This window comes from Myotis davidii, unplaced genomic scaffold (genome assembly GCF_000327345.1).
Source record: "Myotis davidii unplaced genomic scaffold, ASM32734v1 scaffold26, whole genome shotgun sequence".
Taxonomy (NCBI): Eukaryota; Metazoa; Chordata; class Mammalia; order Chiroptera; family Vespertilionidae; genus Myotis; species Myotis davidii.
Window position 1 is genome coordinate 4,557,055 of NW_006299245.1, and position 17,774 is coordinate 4,574,828.

Sequence of the window (17,774 nt, forward strand, 5' to 3'; positions counted from 1 at the left end):
AGAAACATTGATGTGAGGGAGAAATCAATCGGTTGCCTCCCATTATGTGCCCCAACGGGAGCAACTTAGGTATGTGGCCTGACCAGGTATCAAGCCCATGTAACCTTCAGAGTACAGGATGACACACCAACCAACTGAGCCACATTGGCCAAAGCATAGAACACATGATCTGTAAAGCTTAAAAAATATGATGGTCTTCTGCAAAGTCTGTCTGGTCTTTTTGCATGGAATTGTGTGTCAAACTTCCCAAGGCAAAGATGAGTGTGTATGTGTGTGTGTGTGTGTGTGTATTTGTGTATAAGTTTGAATATATGATTGTGTGTACATATTTATGGTTAAAGGTAGTTGCCTTTAACCATAATTAGATATACTTGTACCATTTTACAGGTTAAATAAGTGACAGAAAAATATTAGCAATAAAGCAGAGGTAGTAGATATGATTAGCAATATATTTGGGAAGGATATATTAATGTACAGGGACTTGTAGAAAAAAAATGGAAAAATATTTTAAGTCTATTGGACTATATGGATAATTTGTTTCAATTAAATTTAGTCTTGATTTGGTAGAAGGAAGCCTTTGTAGGCAAAGGTTCTTTGATACCCTGCCTTGTGATTTTGAATTGCCTACTTGCTTCAAAAGAATGGCCTAAAGTTGCTCTCATTTTCTTTTTATTAATTTAAATATTCCCCTATGATTTTTAAAAGCAAAAATGCTTTTCTTTATCCTGCCAAAATTATAGAAACAATAAACACAAGTAGACATCTCCGTCAAAACTCAGAAACAAAATAAACTCATTTTAGCTGAGAACTTTTTTCCATCCAGGATCAGAAAGGAATTTTTTAAAAGAGTATAAAAGGGGATAAAAGACAAGTATGTGGAACTGCCAGCCCCATGCAGAAAGAGGTCAAAATATTACAGATATGTTTTATTTAAACTTCAACTCAGTTTTTATAATCATGATGGCATGGATACCTTTCAGAAAAACGTTTGTTTGCTACCCAATTAAAACAATAATATAGCCCATATTCAGATGGCAACAATGGGCTCTTGATTCCTCTCAGATAAGCACATTTGAATTGTAATCAAATTGAATACCTTAAACTTTGCAAGCTCTCTGAATGCTACCTCAACTGAATTTCCTTCAACTATGAAAAATGAAACTCTTGGATGAATACTAAGCATGCAAGGCGTATGACACAACACAGTGAAGAATAATACATCTTGTTGGAGAGCTGTTTATTTATTGAAAATAAAATTCTATATTTATAGAATATACATATTATGGAGTAAAAGTAAAATCCACATGGATTTTCAAGACCAAATGTGGACTTAAAAAAAGGTTGATACTTGTGATGGGTTTTCCTTCTCACTCTCCTTTGATGCCTCAAGGTCTTGATGGGAAAGTTAAGGTGACTAAACCATCACTTCGCTGAGGCTGTGTTCTCTGGCTTTTGATGCCATCTGGCCCTGGCTTCTGGAGTACATTAAAGAGACAACACCATGACTGACTACAAATACTTCACAACCAATGAAAAGGAATAAATCTTTGAATTAAAGGCTGCATGCAACAATGAAAAGGAAGAAAAGAGGAAGGAGGCTGTGAAGGAAAAAATTGCTGCTATGATTGTGGGGAAGGATGTTAGCACTGTTTCCAGATGTGTGAACTGTGTGTAGACTGACAACCTGGAACTAAAGAAGCTTATGTATCTCTACTTGATTAACTATGCCAACAGGCAGCCAGGCATGGTCATCCTGGATGTCAATAGCTTTGTGAAGGAGTGTGAACATCCCAATTCTTTGACTCAGGCTTTGGCAGTCAGAACCATGGGGTGCATCAGGTAGACAAGCTTATAGAGTATCTCTGTGAGCCTCTTCACAAGTGCTTGAAGGATGAAGATACCTGTGTCCAGAAAACTAGCAATCTGCCTGGCAACATGCCATGATATCAATGCTCAAATGGTGGAAGATTGGGGATTTATGTATTCTCTGCAGGATCTCGTAGCAGATTCAAACTCAAGAGTGGCTAATGCTGTAGCAATGTTATCTGAAGTCAGTGAATCACACCCAAACAGCAACTTATTCGATCTGAGCCCACAGAACATTAGTAAGGTGCTGACAGCCCTGAATGAGTGCTCTGAATGGGATCAGATTTTCATTCTGCACTGCCTGTCCAATTACAATTCTAAAGAATAACCAGGAGGCTCAGAGCATCTGTGAGTGGCTAATTCCCCGGCTATCTCATACCAACTCAGCTGTGGAGCTTTCACAGTAAAATTCCTAATGAAACGTATAGAGTTGTTACCCAGGTACTCTACTATAATATGGTGCTGAAGAAGTAGGCCCCTCCACTTGTCGCTTTGCTGTGTGGGGAGCCAGAGGTGCAGTACATCATCCTGAAGAACATCAGCCAAATTGTCCCAAAACTGCCTGAAATCTTAAAGCAGGAAATCAAAATCTTCTTTGTGAAGTATAATGATCCCATCTATGTTACACTAGAGAAGCTTGACATCATGATTCTTTTGGAATCCCAAGCTAATATTGTTCAGATTCTGGTGGAACTGAAGGAATATGTTCAAAGTTTGGTGTTGACTTTGTTTGCAAAGCTGTTTGGGCTATTGGACAGTGTGCCATCAAGGTGGAGCAATATGCAGAACATTGTATAAGCAGATTGCTTGATCTTACCTAGACCAAAGTAAATTGTGTGGCCCAAGAGGTGATTGTTTTAATCAGTGACATCTTCCACAAGTACCCCAACAAGCATGAAAGTATATTGTCACTGTTGTGAGAACTTGGGTGAGCCAGATGCTTGAGCAGCTATGAATTGGGTTGTGATAGAATATACTGAATGAATTGACAATGTGGATGAGTTACTAGAGACTTCCCTGGAGGGTGTTCAGGATGAAAGAACCCAGGTTGCAGCTCACCCTGCTTACTGCTTCAGTGAAATTATTTCTTAAGAAACCATCAGAAGCACAGAAACAGGTCTTGATTTTGGCAACTCAGGATTCTGATAATCTTTACCTTTGAGACAGGGGCTATATTTATTGGAGGCTTCTCTCAACGGACTCTGTCACAGCAAAAGAAGTAGTATTGTCTGAGAAGCCACGGATCTTTCAGGAGACAGATCTCATTGAGCCAACTCTGCTGGATGAGCTAATCTGACACAGTGGTTCTCTGCCTCTTTGTACCACAAGCCTTCCAATGCTTTTGTGGAAGGAAGTCATGGATCCATCACAAACACTTGCTAACACATCTTGGGAGCACTGATGCAGCTGACAGTCCTATTGGCACTACCACTACCACCAACCTGGAACAGGGTCAGGTTATTCCTCCTCAAGGTGACCTTCTGTGAGACCTTTTGAACCTTGACCTTGGTTCCCCAGTCAATGTGACACAAGCGTCCACCATGCAAATGGGAGCAGTGGATCTCTTGGGAGGAGGACTATATATCCTGCTTGGCAGTGAGCTTGGCGGAAGCATTGCAGGAAGTCTGACAGTGGGACAATCCTTCCATTATCAGTGCCCACAACTATTGCTCCTTCACCTACTTTTGCTGTGGTCAGCAGTAGTCTGAATGAGTTATTTGAGTTGTGTACAGGGATGGGCATGCATATGGTAGATATGTGGCTCCTAAGGCTGTCTGAGTAAAGGGTAAAGGCTTGGAGATTTCCGGAATATTTATTCATCATCAGGGGCATATCTATATGGAAGTGAACTTCACCCAACAAAGCTCTGCAGCACATGACAGAATTTGCAATCCAGGTTAATAAAATACCTTTAGTGTCGTCCCCAGAACTCCTCTGGACATACACCGCTGATGCCAAACCAGAGCATTGATGTCTCCCTGAATCTCAACATCTTGGGCCCACTCATGAAGATGGAACCTCTGAATAACCTGCAGGTGGCTGTGAAAACAATATTGACATCTTCTACTTCAGCTGCCTCATCCATTCGATGTGCTTTTTGTAGAAGATGGCAAAATGGAGCACCAGGTCTTTCTTGCAATATGGAAGGATTTCTGCAATGAAAATGACCTTCAGTTTCAGATGAAGGAACGCCATGTAAATGCTGACACTATTTCCAGCAAGTTGCAAACAACATTTATACTATTGCTGAGAGGAATGTGGAAGGGCATGACATGTCCCAACCTCTGAAGCTCACAAATGGCATTTGGATCTTGGCTGAACTACGTATCCAGCCAGGAGGCCCCAATTATATGCTGTCACTGAGGTGAAGAGCTCCTGAAGTCTCTCAGTATGTCTATCAGGTCTCTGGAAGCATTTTGAAAAACTAATAGATTGCTCCTGTGCCCTCAGGCCACCATGTGATCAGTACAAGCCAAGAACTCTTAACCAGAAGAAATTGTATTGCCGTGTAGAATCTGGACTTAAGCACACTGAGGCCACCCACCACTGTAGTGACTAGTCAAACTTGTGCTAAATTAGGGCACAACCTGCTGGATAGTTTTATCTTTCTGTGAACATTTGTTAACCATTGCTTCAGTCATTTCCCACCTCTTGCCTCCTGCTATCTGTCCTAACTTGTGGGCTTCTCCGTACTATGCCAATGGCTGGAATTTTTTGACATTTTTTCAATGAGAGCTCATTTCAAAAGCATAAAAAGACCAAAAATATGAAAGGAAAAGTATATAGGGGAAAAAAAGTTTAAGAAGCCACAAGTAACAATCTCCAAAGTTTATTTTTTAATAGAAAAATATAAAGTTAAGTGTAAGTGTAGTTATTCACAAACACATTCTTAATTTAAGATTTCTTCCTGAGAGACCCAACTGAATGCCATGTCTTCCTCTTGAAAATGTACAGATTCACATTCTGTTTCAGGAGGGAAATGGCATAATGAAAGAATATGGGTTGGGACCAGATCTGGCTCCAAATCTGCATACCATTATTAAATATCTTATATATTTACTTATCTTGTAGGCCTATTTCTTTGTCCTTTAAATGGGGACAGAAATTCTGTATTTCATGTTGTTATAAGAACAGAGACAAAATGTATATACATTGTAAAGCAAATGGTTGTTGCTACGCATAAGGTGGCCATCATCATAATATCTGTTCTCCCTTTTCTAAGTGGACAAGAATTCTATTAATAATAGTTGACTGTACATTATTCATCTTGGTATCTTTAAGATATAATAAAATAGTTTACATATTGCTCATGTTCAATACAGTCTGATTTAATTTTTATTAAGCCACTTGCGTTTTCACCTTGTATTGAAGATTTTTTTATGTGAGCTTTTTGAGAAGACAGGCGATGCTTTCATTGTCTTTATGTGTTCTCATGCTTAGCAGACTCTTTGGTCATCTTGCGAACGTGATGAATATTTGTTGAACTTCTTTCTTCAAACAGTTCCACTTCTAATTTAAAATGGGAAAATTGCAGGGGGAGCTGAATGACAAGAGAAATTCAGCAAGTATTCATCACATGCCCAAGATAATCAAAACAGTATGCTCAGTGCAAAGATACATAAAGACAACTAAGGCATAAGTATTATTCCTCCCCTCACTCTCATCCAAAACCCACTCCAAATTCAAGCTGTATCATTTTTTTTTCTCACAATGCCTCTCGCATCCATTTCTCTTTTTCTGACTGCTTACTTCCTGAGAATAAGATTTTTGTAATTATTGTTAATTTATTTTAACTCCTACTCTTTTCCATTGCACTTACATATCAATCTTAACTTGCTTTATATGATTAAATATATTTAGTTCACTAAGACATTATAAAGTAAAGACCATCATAGAAGGTAAACAAGTAGTGCAGAATTTAAAAAACAGAGATAAAAGAGCAGATTTTTCAAAGTGGAGGGCAGTTCATGTGCAAGTGAAATAGTGTAAACAAGAAGACAATAGGCTACTGTTTTCAGAGCTATTTCAATATACATTTCCATGAAGTCTCTTGTACACAAACTCTACCCATATATACTGCTGCTACTCACTTCCCATTTGTTTGAATTACATGTCACTGTTCTCTCCAAGAATCTCATGGTTGTCTGAGCTGTTCTCTCTCCATATTCTTCAGCAGGGATGCCTCTTCTGATAAGCCCTGAAGAAAACTTCTTTTATTTCTTAGGGTGACTATGAATTTCATACCATTAGCACTTCCTACACTCCTCCTTAATTAATACAAATGTACTGCTTTGGAGCAGCAATGTACTGAGTTCAAAATACTTTTGTGACTCTCATTTAGGTATAGTAGGTCAAAATACTTTTGTGAATCTCTTTAGTTAGGTATAGTCATATAACTATTTTGGTAAATGAAGTATATTTTAGGATTTTTTTGAAAAACAGTTTTGTTTTCTTACATTGAAGCTGCCTGTTTCTACTTTATTTTTTTCTGTCTAGAATGTGTATATGAGACAGGAGTGCAGTGTTCTCTTATAACGATGAAGTAGCAAAAGTGAGCGGAAAGCCAACACTAGCAGATTTAGTAAAAACAAGTAGTTCAAGGAAACAAGCTAAGTCTTGGAAGACAGTGTTTAACAGCAGCAAAACCCCTGGAGTTTTCACCACTGGACTTCTGGTTCTGTGAGAAAAGTTAACCTTTTTAAATCCTTTTTAAATATTGTTATGTTATTGTGTTATTATGTTTATGTTGCTAAACACATTCTTAACACTTCTTTTGGTTGCCTTATCTCCTCATTCTGTATGTTTGTTTGTTTTTTTCCAAATTATCTATACACTAGAGACTCGCACGAAATTCAGGCAAGGAGCCTGGCCCTTGAAATCTCCTGGAGGTAGAAATTGCATCATTGGAGGGAGGTGCAACAATATGTCTGCCCATTTCTTTAACTGCACCCCTGTGGTCAAAAGCGACAATCAGAGCAGACAGCCCTGATATTTTAAGGACAGGATCCTTATTTTCCCCATTCATCAGCCAGTAAACTCTGCACTAGCTATTCCATGAACACAGCTGCAAAGCCACATGGATGGGGTAGGAGATAGATAGCTGCCACTTTGCTAAGAAAATGAAATAAAACCCAAATTAATTGCAATTTACTGTCAAAATTTCCCCCTAAAAGTTGCAAGGCTTCAACAGCCTCCGGAGTTCCAAATAATTATATCAAGCAGATTCTGCCAGTGGAATCTTGTCCAAATCTGTAGTCAGACTCTTGGTGCTATATAACCTGCCATCTTCCAGAAGCCTCTTCTAGGTCTTTCTTTAACTTTGACAGTTTTTCTTGGTTGGTAAGACCCATTTAAAATTATTTTCATGTATCACAGGAATCTATACTTGAAACCTATATAATCTTATTAACCAATGTAACTCTAATACATTTAATTTTTTAAAAATTAAAAAAAGAAAATAATTAGTTTCTGAGTGTGGGGTATTTAATTATTAATAAATCACATGGTTATTGTGATCTCTTCTACTATGAGATACTTTTATTAAATGATAATCCTCATGTAAGCCTAATACATTTACGTAAATATTACAGACTAGACCATCTATTCACTCTTAGATTGTACTGCTCACTATTTATAAATAGTGATTGTGAAACTTAGAAACTATACTGTGGCTTTAACCACAAATAAAACTACCTTGGAACCCAATATCATTGAGAATTTTTTCTTATTAGAACAATGGCAGAAAGAAAGATAAGCCAGTAAAGCCAAAATGTAAAACAGATAACAAAACTGTGACTTTATCTGGGATATTTCAGTTTGGGAATTTAGATGAGATGTAATCTGATGATGTTTAGATTAGTGTTTTCCATGAATATGTTCCTGATACTGACATTTTAGGCAGAACAGTATTCCAAGGTGGGGGGACACAACCCTATCTATGATAAGTATATTTGATATTTCACCTAATTCGCAAGAGCAAATTCTGTCCTCAGTAATTTTGACATCACAAGAGCCTCCTGCACGTTCAGACACCTCCCTAAGGTGAGGACCACTTAATGAAAGAGATGGTGGTTAGGGTAATTAAAGAAAATAAAAAGCTTTCTTCTAGAAGTAATCAAGAACATATCTGGGAAGAATTGAGGGATGCCCAAAAATTAGGTAAACCTCATAGGAGATTTCAGCTTTTAGAACCAATGAAGCCTCTGTTTAAAATAATAAAAGGCACATGCTTAAAAATATGTCTAGATGAAATTTCTTAAAATAATTCTAGAAGGAAATGGGTTTTAATGGTTACTAGGTTAAGGAAGTCAAGGATAACTCAAAGAGATGCAAAAGAATAAGAAAGAAAGATCTCATGGGAAGCCTGAAATAAATAAACCAGAAAAAGTTAAGGTGCAAAAAAACTTTGACATATACTTTGTTAAGTTGCAGAAAGAAGATGAATAATAAAGCCAATTGAGGAACCACTCTTTGAAGATTGGGACAACTGTGGAATAGGATTACATAAAATTTGGACAGCCTAAAATACTAAAAGCATTATTGGGTGAGTTTCAAGGTGACTCAATTGTTGAAATTCAGAGGTTGCTTGTGCTGTGGGAAAAATGCTCACAAAATTTATGGAATTAGAAATCTAAGAAAAGTGATAGGAACATTATATAAAACTAAAGGGGAAACAGGCAAGACCACATTTTATAAAAGTAAATTGAGGGCTAGATATTGGCATGAGGAAACTTCCCCTAGATGGAATAACTCCATCCAGGAGAGGTAAGATGTTTTTGAACAGCTCATTAGAACTAAAACATAGGAGCTGTAACTGAAATGCAGAAATAACTTTTAAATGCTAAAATAGCCCATCACCCAGTCATACAGTATAAAAGGTTGTGGTCTGTGTTTATCTTGGTAATTCTGATCTGGCTTTTCAAAGAGAAGCTCACATTTGCCATAACTATGTGCACATTTCTATAAAAACATGGGGGGAAACTGTGTTTACAATTTATATATGATGTGTGTTGCTTCTTGGTGCTTCAGTAGTTAACCAATCAACATCATTTAAACCAATTCTGCTCAAAATGAAGACTCCAAGAGAATTTTAAATTATTTACTCTTACCAATTCTGAATAGTTAAATTTGAAGATATATATTAGGATGATTAATTTATGGATTAATACATAGAAGTTAAGAATATGAGCATGTCAAAGTTTCCAAATAAAGAGCAGGCATATAAATCAGAGGTACCCTAAAGATGAACATTCCTTCCTAGGGAGAGGAATAATAAAGTTGATGGGATTCAGAGGCTTTGACAAACTGAAGATAGCCATGAACGTTTGAGTGGGATCAGAGCACTATTGAGAGAGAAATAATTAAAATTATACACATTATAAAGCTATGAGTATGCCCTAGCTCAGTGATCAGTTCGTTGGAATGTCATCCCACACATAAAAAAGGCTACAGGTAAGTGCACATACCTAGGTTGTAGGTTCCATCCCCATAAGTGCACATACCTAGGTTTAGGTTCCATCCCCAGTCAGGGTGTGTGTGGGAAGCAACCAATTGATGTTTCTCTCTCTCTAGAATCAATAAAAACATATCCTCAGGTGAGGATTTTTTTTTTTAAAAAAGCTATGATTTTTTAAAAGAATTATAAATTACCAAATTTTCAGGAAAAACCAATTTTCTATGATTTTTTAAAAAGAATTTAAATTACCAAATTTTCAGGAAAAACCAATTTTTAGAACTGAGATTTCAACTGGGATAATAAACAAACGGTGAGAGACAGAACAGACCAGTTCTATGATCCTGACACTTTGCTAGACCTGGGTGTCTGTCAGGTAAACACAGGGAACAGCAAAGTAGTAACAAATCAATGAGATTCGTTATTGGTACTGGGGTTTTACTTTCCAAGATTAAAGGTATCCTTCCTAAGATTAAAATATTTTAGAGGTTGTAAAATCTGAGCCTATTTAATTCAAAGAGGCAAACTTACATTTGGATGGGGAGAAAGTAGGTCTGTGAGGTCCTCCTGGTCTAATAATTATTAAGAGTTTTATTAAATTAAGAATCATCATAAGATTCAACAAAAGACAAATTGATAGAGGTTGAATCATGCCATGCCCATCTCTTGTATATTATTAAAACGCTGGGAAGTTGGAAGAGATTTCAGATGTATAGCCTGTAAAGAAATAGATGTCTGGACCTACTATTCAAGTGGTTGGTCAGCTTGCGTCTTGGTGGAACTGCTAGGAGGCCCTCCAGTGAACCATAAACAGTAGAGTATACCATAAAAATCAATAATTGAAGTGGATATACAGAAAAAGGATGGAGCTGCCTTGTTTTCACACTATATATTAGCTCAATCTGTCTGTGCAAACACCAAATGGGACTCTAGAGATTCATGTTCAATTTAAGGTAGGGTAATCAAATATCCCAGTTTGAGACTGTCTTTCTTGTCTGACTTGTTTCTGTATGCCTGTTAATACAGCTATGTTTCATTCCTAGAAGGGTTTCTTTTTGGACCTTTGACTAAATTCCATATACTATAGGGAAATTAAACTAAATAGCAAATCCAATTGTTTTTATGATGATAGCCAGAGATTAAAATGGGAAATTTTTATAAGCAGAAAAGTTCTTGGGAAAAGAACATAGATTTAGCAAAATAAATGTTGGTCTATACCCCTGAAAGATACGGCAGTACAAAACTGCATTGGGGGCATTTAAACAGTGGATATGATTGTTATTCTGTTCTCCACATTTTTTGGGGTGCATTTCAGGAAATTTCAATAAGTGTAAATAAAGAAGGCCAACAAGAATTTTAAAAAACGGTAGGATTATCTTATTAATGTTCATATTAGATGATAAATAGAAAGAAATAAACAGTCCTCTGTGGTAAAAGAAAGTTCTAAAGAAAAATCAACCACATCAGATCTGTTGGGAGAGAAATTGGTGTAGGCTTCAGCAGAGACGGGGTGGGGGACTCCATGGAGCTGGGGTCCCAATGGCAGATCCTAGAGAGATGGACACGTCCTTGTCTGTGTCCGCCTGGTGCATCTTCTGTGGTGGAGTGAGGGCAGGCATGGGGAATAAAGGAGAACTTTGGAAACTCAGGGCCCACACAGGTGACCTTTGAAGCGATAGGGAGAGGATGAAAAGGGTGTCTCTGTCACCGCTGAAAACCCTTGCTGGTGGAGCTTCTGGCCCAGGTCTTTGAGTCCTTCTGATGCAGCCCGACTCACAGCTGAGGTATCGGTGACCCAGGAAATGGGGAGCTTTCATTCATGTAAAGCTGATTAAAGAAAGAACGCTAAACAGCCGGAACCAAAGCTGTACCAAAGCAGAAACACGGAAGGAAAAGGAAGAGGAGATGCCAGTATGAGAGGACAGGAATAACCAGAAAGTAAAGTGGGCTCATTGCCCTAAGTGGGGCTCACTCTCCCCACACTTGCCAAGTTAGCTCCTTTGCCAAGTCCAGAGCCAGATTACCTGAAGCACAGCTGTCAGACCAACCAAGGGCAGGATGCTAGGGATGCAGGGCTAACAGATGGCCAGCTTCCAGGAAATCAAGTCTAGGGGATGGTATTTTCTCCTACACCCAACAGCCAGAGTGACTTCACTGCCTGAGAGTATATGATGGAAGGATTCTGACAGCAACACTTTCTTTCAAAAACCAGATTGAAGAAAACTAATAATGATGAGGAGCCGATTAGTACAGTGTTTCTCCACCTAAGGGAAACCTGATTGAGAAACCTGATTGATAACAAAAAGAAACTTCTGTTCAGGGTGAAGATGCTGAAGGAAAGGTGGTGCAGTTAAATTAGTCCCACACCAGTCAGGAGACACAAGTACAAGTCCAGCTTTGCCACTTAAATACTGGCAACAACATCCAGTCCCTCAAACTGTATGGCTCTCAAATCTCTTGACTATAAAATGGAATTAATACGAAATGCCTATAGATTGTGAATATTTAATGAATGACAAAATATTCTGAATAAAAATAAAATTAATACTGGATGGAAATGGGTAGATCAGGATAAAAACAACTTAATTAGGTTAATGTTGAAATATGTACTGTACTTTCTGTTTTTACTACTTCTGTTTTTACTGGACTCTGCCAGTAATTTAAACATAACATAATGAAATAGCCCTGCCTAAAGACCCAGATTGCATATAATACCCACTAAGAATAAATAGTCCATCGCAGAATAATGGCAGCTTTCTTGGGCAAGTGTGTCTACTTTTCAGGACCAAAGTTCACTCAGATTGGACGAGCATCCCAGTGTTTATTCCTATAGGTTCAGAGGAGATAACAGGTCTGACACTTAGAATTTAAGAGTAAGATACCTTCTCTCACAGTTTTATTCATAACAAAATTAATATTTGGCTTATTTTACATCTATATCTGGGTGAAATGATGGAGACTCAAACTAATGCCTGTTTCCAAATTTTATCTCTCCTTCTTGTTTCTTATCCACAAGGAGACATTGCAGGTTAATGAACGCGTCATCTTGTTGAATAACCTGACAATGATGTAGTAGTTCAAGATAAACTAAACAGACAGGGTGAGGAGCATTTTGGAAAGTCTTAAAACTAGATTAAGAAGTCTGAAATTATGTTGGTAAATTATTGAGAGCCATTGAAAAAAATTTGCGGAGACTTGAGATTAATTGTACAGGAAAATAGTAAATTGGAAGGTGGCAGACTGAAGCTTAGAGACAATTTTGGAGGCTGATGGGCTATTCTGGTGTATGGGGCTATAGCAACCTCAATAGGTTGATGGCAATGGAAAGAGAAAATAATGGGAATTTTAGTCTGTTAAATGTTTTAAAAATTAAGAAGTATTACTCTTAGTTTGGATTTACACTCTGTCATTGTTACCTAAAAGTCCATCCAAGTAATTACACAGTCCCAGATTATTCATAAAACACTCAACTGATGCCAGAAAGTGCTCCATTGACTCACCATAAATCTGTGAGCAGAACCATGGAGTACTGTTATTTTTCAAAAGCAAACTCAATGTTCCCACATCGAAAGTGGTGTCAAGGTTATAGTTTAACAGCAGTTTAAAAATTAAATTTACAACAACCGTTAATCTTTCTCCTTAGGCACCACTTTGATTTTGCTATTCCTCTGCTGGAAAGCCTTTTAGGATCCCTATTATCTGATTCCATAATAAATTCATCATAATGTGGGCCCAGCCAAGCTTTTTATCCTTATCAGTGCTACCCCCCCCAATATAAAATCCATATATTTAAGAAAAAAAGAAAGGATCACCATATCTTAACTTATAAGATTCCCATTTTTTATTTCCATCTCTAAGTGAATCTGCTCACGTTTGACATTGTGTGTCCTTGGGAAATTTCTTACACTTTCTATGCCTTTATTTCTTTTCCTTCTCCTCCTTGTTAAGTAGGTAATACATAAAGAGACTTATAATCATGTTTAAGAGATTGTAGGCACTCACATGTTAGCTATATTATTTTGACTAGTAGGTCTGATCTACTTCAAAATAAATAGTATTTCTTGAAGAATAGAAACTACACATTTTTTCCTTTGAAGTTTTTACAATTGATTTAACTAAGATATTATTGTTGTTATATTTTTTTTTAATATAAGTTGTCTGGAATAAGGGAAAAAGCTAATTCACTTAGTTTTTGAGCAGCTAAAGTTAGCAGATATTTTTTTCTCTCTAAACAACCAAAGTGTCAGAGGGGACTTCATTCTAATAGCTATTTAAGCTATGTAAAAGACAAGAGAACGCTAACTCTTAATGTCCTTATTTCTGTTCCCTGCAGAAATATAAAAGCACATCCTAGCCGACATAAATTTAATCCTGCTGCCTTTACAATTTCACATTTGAAATATTTTCTTATTGACAGCTAAATACTCTAAAGGTATTCTTCTCAGGTGAGCATAACTAAACAAATTAACTAAATAAATAGATGATAAGGATTGTTTATTATCAGACTACCTAAAGAATAATCTAAGGACAATGCTAATATATCTTGAACAGGAAAGATTATTAACTAGGCAAATAAGGTCTTTTATAAATTACTCCATGAAAGGCAATCTTTTTATTTCAAGTAAAAAAAATTACTTGGTTGTTTCATGATTTTGATTTTGAAATGTTTGCATTCTTATACAATGTCAAATATTTTAATGCCTTTTAGAATGACCTAATTTGTCCTTTTTTATTGTCATTCATAATAGCTTGTATTTGAGCCAATAAATTATCTCTACATATATTAGATGAATATTTTCAGCCTGAGATTATGATAGCAGAAAATGCTTATGAATGTCTTTTCAGTTATAAGTAGATAGTTGTTTTATTGGTGCATTGGAAGAATACATTTTAATAAATACTGTGTTGTTGTTTTTTAATAGAACTAATCTTTACTTAATATAAGCAGTTTGAAAATACAGAAACACCATCTAAGTGCTAAGATCCTCCCATTTCAGACACTGATAGACCTGGGCACATTCACAGCTACTGCAGACCATTCAAAATAAAACAGGCTGCTTAGACAATCACAGAGATTTAAGAGACAACTAAGAGCTAGGATAGGGTTGAACAATAAGTTTTATGTGATATATAGAAAGCACACTGAGAGTCAAAAGGTGACGAAACAGAGAATGAATATGTTCTAAATAAAAGAACAAAATATAACTTAAGAAAAGACTTTAATGAAATAAAGGTAAGTGATTTACCTGGTAAAGGGTTCAAAATGATCATAAAGATTTTAACTGTGCTCTGCAGAAGAATGGATGAACAAAAGGAGAATTTCAACAAAGAGAAAATATAACAAAGTACCAAATAGAGACTATAGAGCTGAAGAATACAACACACAGTCCCAACAGCAGATGAAAAAAAAATCAGTGAACTTGAAGACAGGGCAATGGAACTCCCCCAGTCACAGAACAGCAAAAAGAAAAAAAAGAAAGAAGAAGAGGAAGAAGAAGAAGAAGAAGAAGAAGAAGAAGAAGAAGAAGAAGAAGAAGAAGAAGAAGAAGAAGAAGGAGAAGAAGAAGAAGAAGAGTGAAACAATTTATGGGACAATGTCAAGTGAAAAAAACATTTTCATTACAGTGTCCCAGAGATAGAGAAGAGAGAGAAATGGACAGAAAACTTATTTGAAGAAATAATTATTGAAAGCTATCCTGAATTTGGGGAAAGAAATAGAAATACAGATCCAGGAATCCCAGAGAATTACAAATAAAACGAACCAAAAGAGACCCACACTGACACATTATAATTAAAGTGTCAAAAGTTAAAGACAAGGAGAAAGTTTTAAAAGCAACAAGAGAAATACAACTGTTATAAACAAGGGAAGCCCCCCCATAAAACCTCTAGCAGATTTTTCAACAGAAACTTTGTAGGCCAGAAGTGAATGGGAAAATATATTTAAAGTGCTGAAAGAAGGCCTTGCTGGGTGGCTCAGTTCATTGGAGAGTGGTCCCATACACCAGAAAAGGTTGTGGGTTAAACTCCTGGTTGGGGCAAGTACAGAAGGCAGACCACTGGTTGATGTTTCTCTCTTCACATTGTAGTTTTGTTTTGCTTTTTCCTCTCTCCAAAAAATAAAAATAAAAAATAAAATAATAAATAAAATAAATAAATAATAACACATCCTCAGGTGAGGATTAAAAAAAAAGAGTTGAAAGAAAAAACAACACTGTGACACTGAATTGGAATAATTTTGTTAAAATGTTCATATTACCCAAAGCAATATTTAGGTTAATGTATTCCCTATCAAAATTTGAATGGTATTTTACAGAAATAGAAGAAACAATCTAATATTTCTAGTTTATAGTTAAATTTTGGTTTTAGATATACAATTTTGTCTTATAATTATTATACCACCTAAAATGTTTTACCTAATTTTATATGTGTATGTTTTGTTCGACAATACATGAAAAAAGTGATTTTTTTAATATTTGATAAACCAAAAGTTTAAGAAGTATGTTAAAGTTTTCATAATTAAAATTTAAATTGGTCTTATTCTTTGTGTCGTTTTTAGCAGTTTGGTGTCACAAAAGAGAGATATTCATGATAATTTACATTTTTTTAAGTAGTAAAATTAACTACTTATAATTTTTACATAAAGCCTCTATTTCTTGTTTTGCCATTTCTGTAAAAATATACATGCATACCTATGTTAGATAGGTTTTTAGAAACTTCTTTTGAAGTATACTGGAGGTTATTTAATTTCATTACATTGTAGTATTTCATAATGTGACCATGCCACCATCATTTATTTATTAATTCTGTTGTTTATAAGATTTTGAATAGTATCCAATGTGAAGCTGTGTTACCAGGCATATGATTTAGCACTATTATATCCTCCTGAGAGAAAAAATAATACCTTTATCATTATGAACTATCCCTCTCTATTATGTAAATATACCACATCTTTGACAGCAGTTGTGGTTTAAGAAGGTTTTCAGAAGTTTATTCTAGTGTACAGATACTAAGGAAATTCCCGATTCCTGCCTTCTGTATTCATGCTCTTGTAACATTCTCTTCTACTACTTGCTTCCAATCAATGGAGTATGGCAAACGTATTTGGATGTCATCACTGCTATTAGGTTATAATATATATGAACTCCACCATACTAGCTTCTGTGCTAGAGATTCCTCTTTCTTGGCTCAAAGAAGCAAATTGCCATGGAGTAAAGGCATGTTAGAGAATCCCACATGCACGACAAGGAATTATGGGTAGCCTCTTTATGTAAGAGCACTCTCCGCACTCTCCAGCAAGAAACCGAAACCTCAGTCATACAAACATAGGAAATGGTTTCTGCCAACAAGCTGAAGAAGCTCAGAAGCAGGTATTTCCACAGTTAACCCTGATGAAAACTCAGCCCCAGGCTACATGGGGATTGCAGCCTCCTGAGAAACAGAAGACCCAGTTAAGGTGCGCCCAGATTTCTGATTTACAGAAACTGTGGATAGTTCATGTGTTTCAGTCATTAAGTTTGTGGTAATTGTTTTGCAGCAATAGATATCTAACACATTCACCATTACCGCAATGATCCTTCTGGATTCTGCAGGGTTTATACGGTTAAATTTAAAGGAATATGATAGAGAGAAGCACCCATACATATTTGAATTTGCAACCCTGTAGAGTGGCATTAATCCCTGCTATTACATCTGTATTATGGTATTATTTTTACTATTTGGCAAGGGGAATGTGTACATTTTAGGGCTATACATATTTTGCTCTCATAATAGTTCTTAACCCATTGTTTCAGGAAATTATTGAAACAGTTTCATCAGTTGTTTAGTATATCTGTTTCAGAGGGTATTCAGACAAATAGGGGATAGCCAAAGGGAAGGTCTGTAGATGAATTGAGCTGGTGTGATATGGACTTGGTTTTCATATGCCATAACTCTAATAGGGAGCCATGATTGCAGTTGGGTTCCCATACACACACACACACACACACACACACACACACACACACACACACACAAGGAAGAGAGCAAGAAGAGGGGAAGAAAGAAAAAGAGAGGGACTAGGAAAAAGCTAAAAACAATTAACAAAATGACATTAATACCTATCAATAATTACTTTAAATGTAAATGGACTAAATTATTTAATTAAAAGATATAGAGTGGCTAAATTAAAATTTAAAAGGATCCATTTATATATTGCCTAGAAAGGACTCCCTTCAGGTATAAGCCAGACACAAACTGAAAGTGAAGGAATGCAAAAGGTATTCCATGCAAATGGAAACAGAGGAAGTTGGGAAGTGAACAGAGAACATGTTCAAACAACCGATGAGACCTTCCAAACCTATGCAAAGAGCTGAGCCTTCCAGTCAAAGAAGTTGACAGAACATCTAATTAGCTCAATGCAAAAAGACCTTCACCAAGATAGAGATGTTAAAACTATCAAAAACTTATGACAAAAAAT

General features: G+C 36.3%; 1 pseudogene; it reads left to right on the forward strand.

The window, feature by feature from the left end:
* The first annotated feature begins 1,501 nt into the window (after positions 1–1,501).
* On the forward strand, positions 1,502–4,295 carry LOC102767545 (annotated as a pseudogene).
* Positions 4,296–17,774: the final 13,479 nt, after the last annotated feature.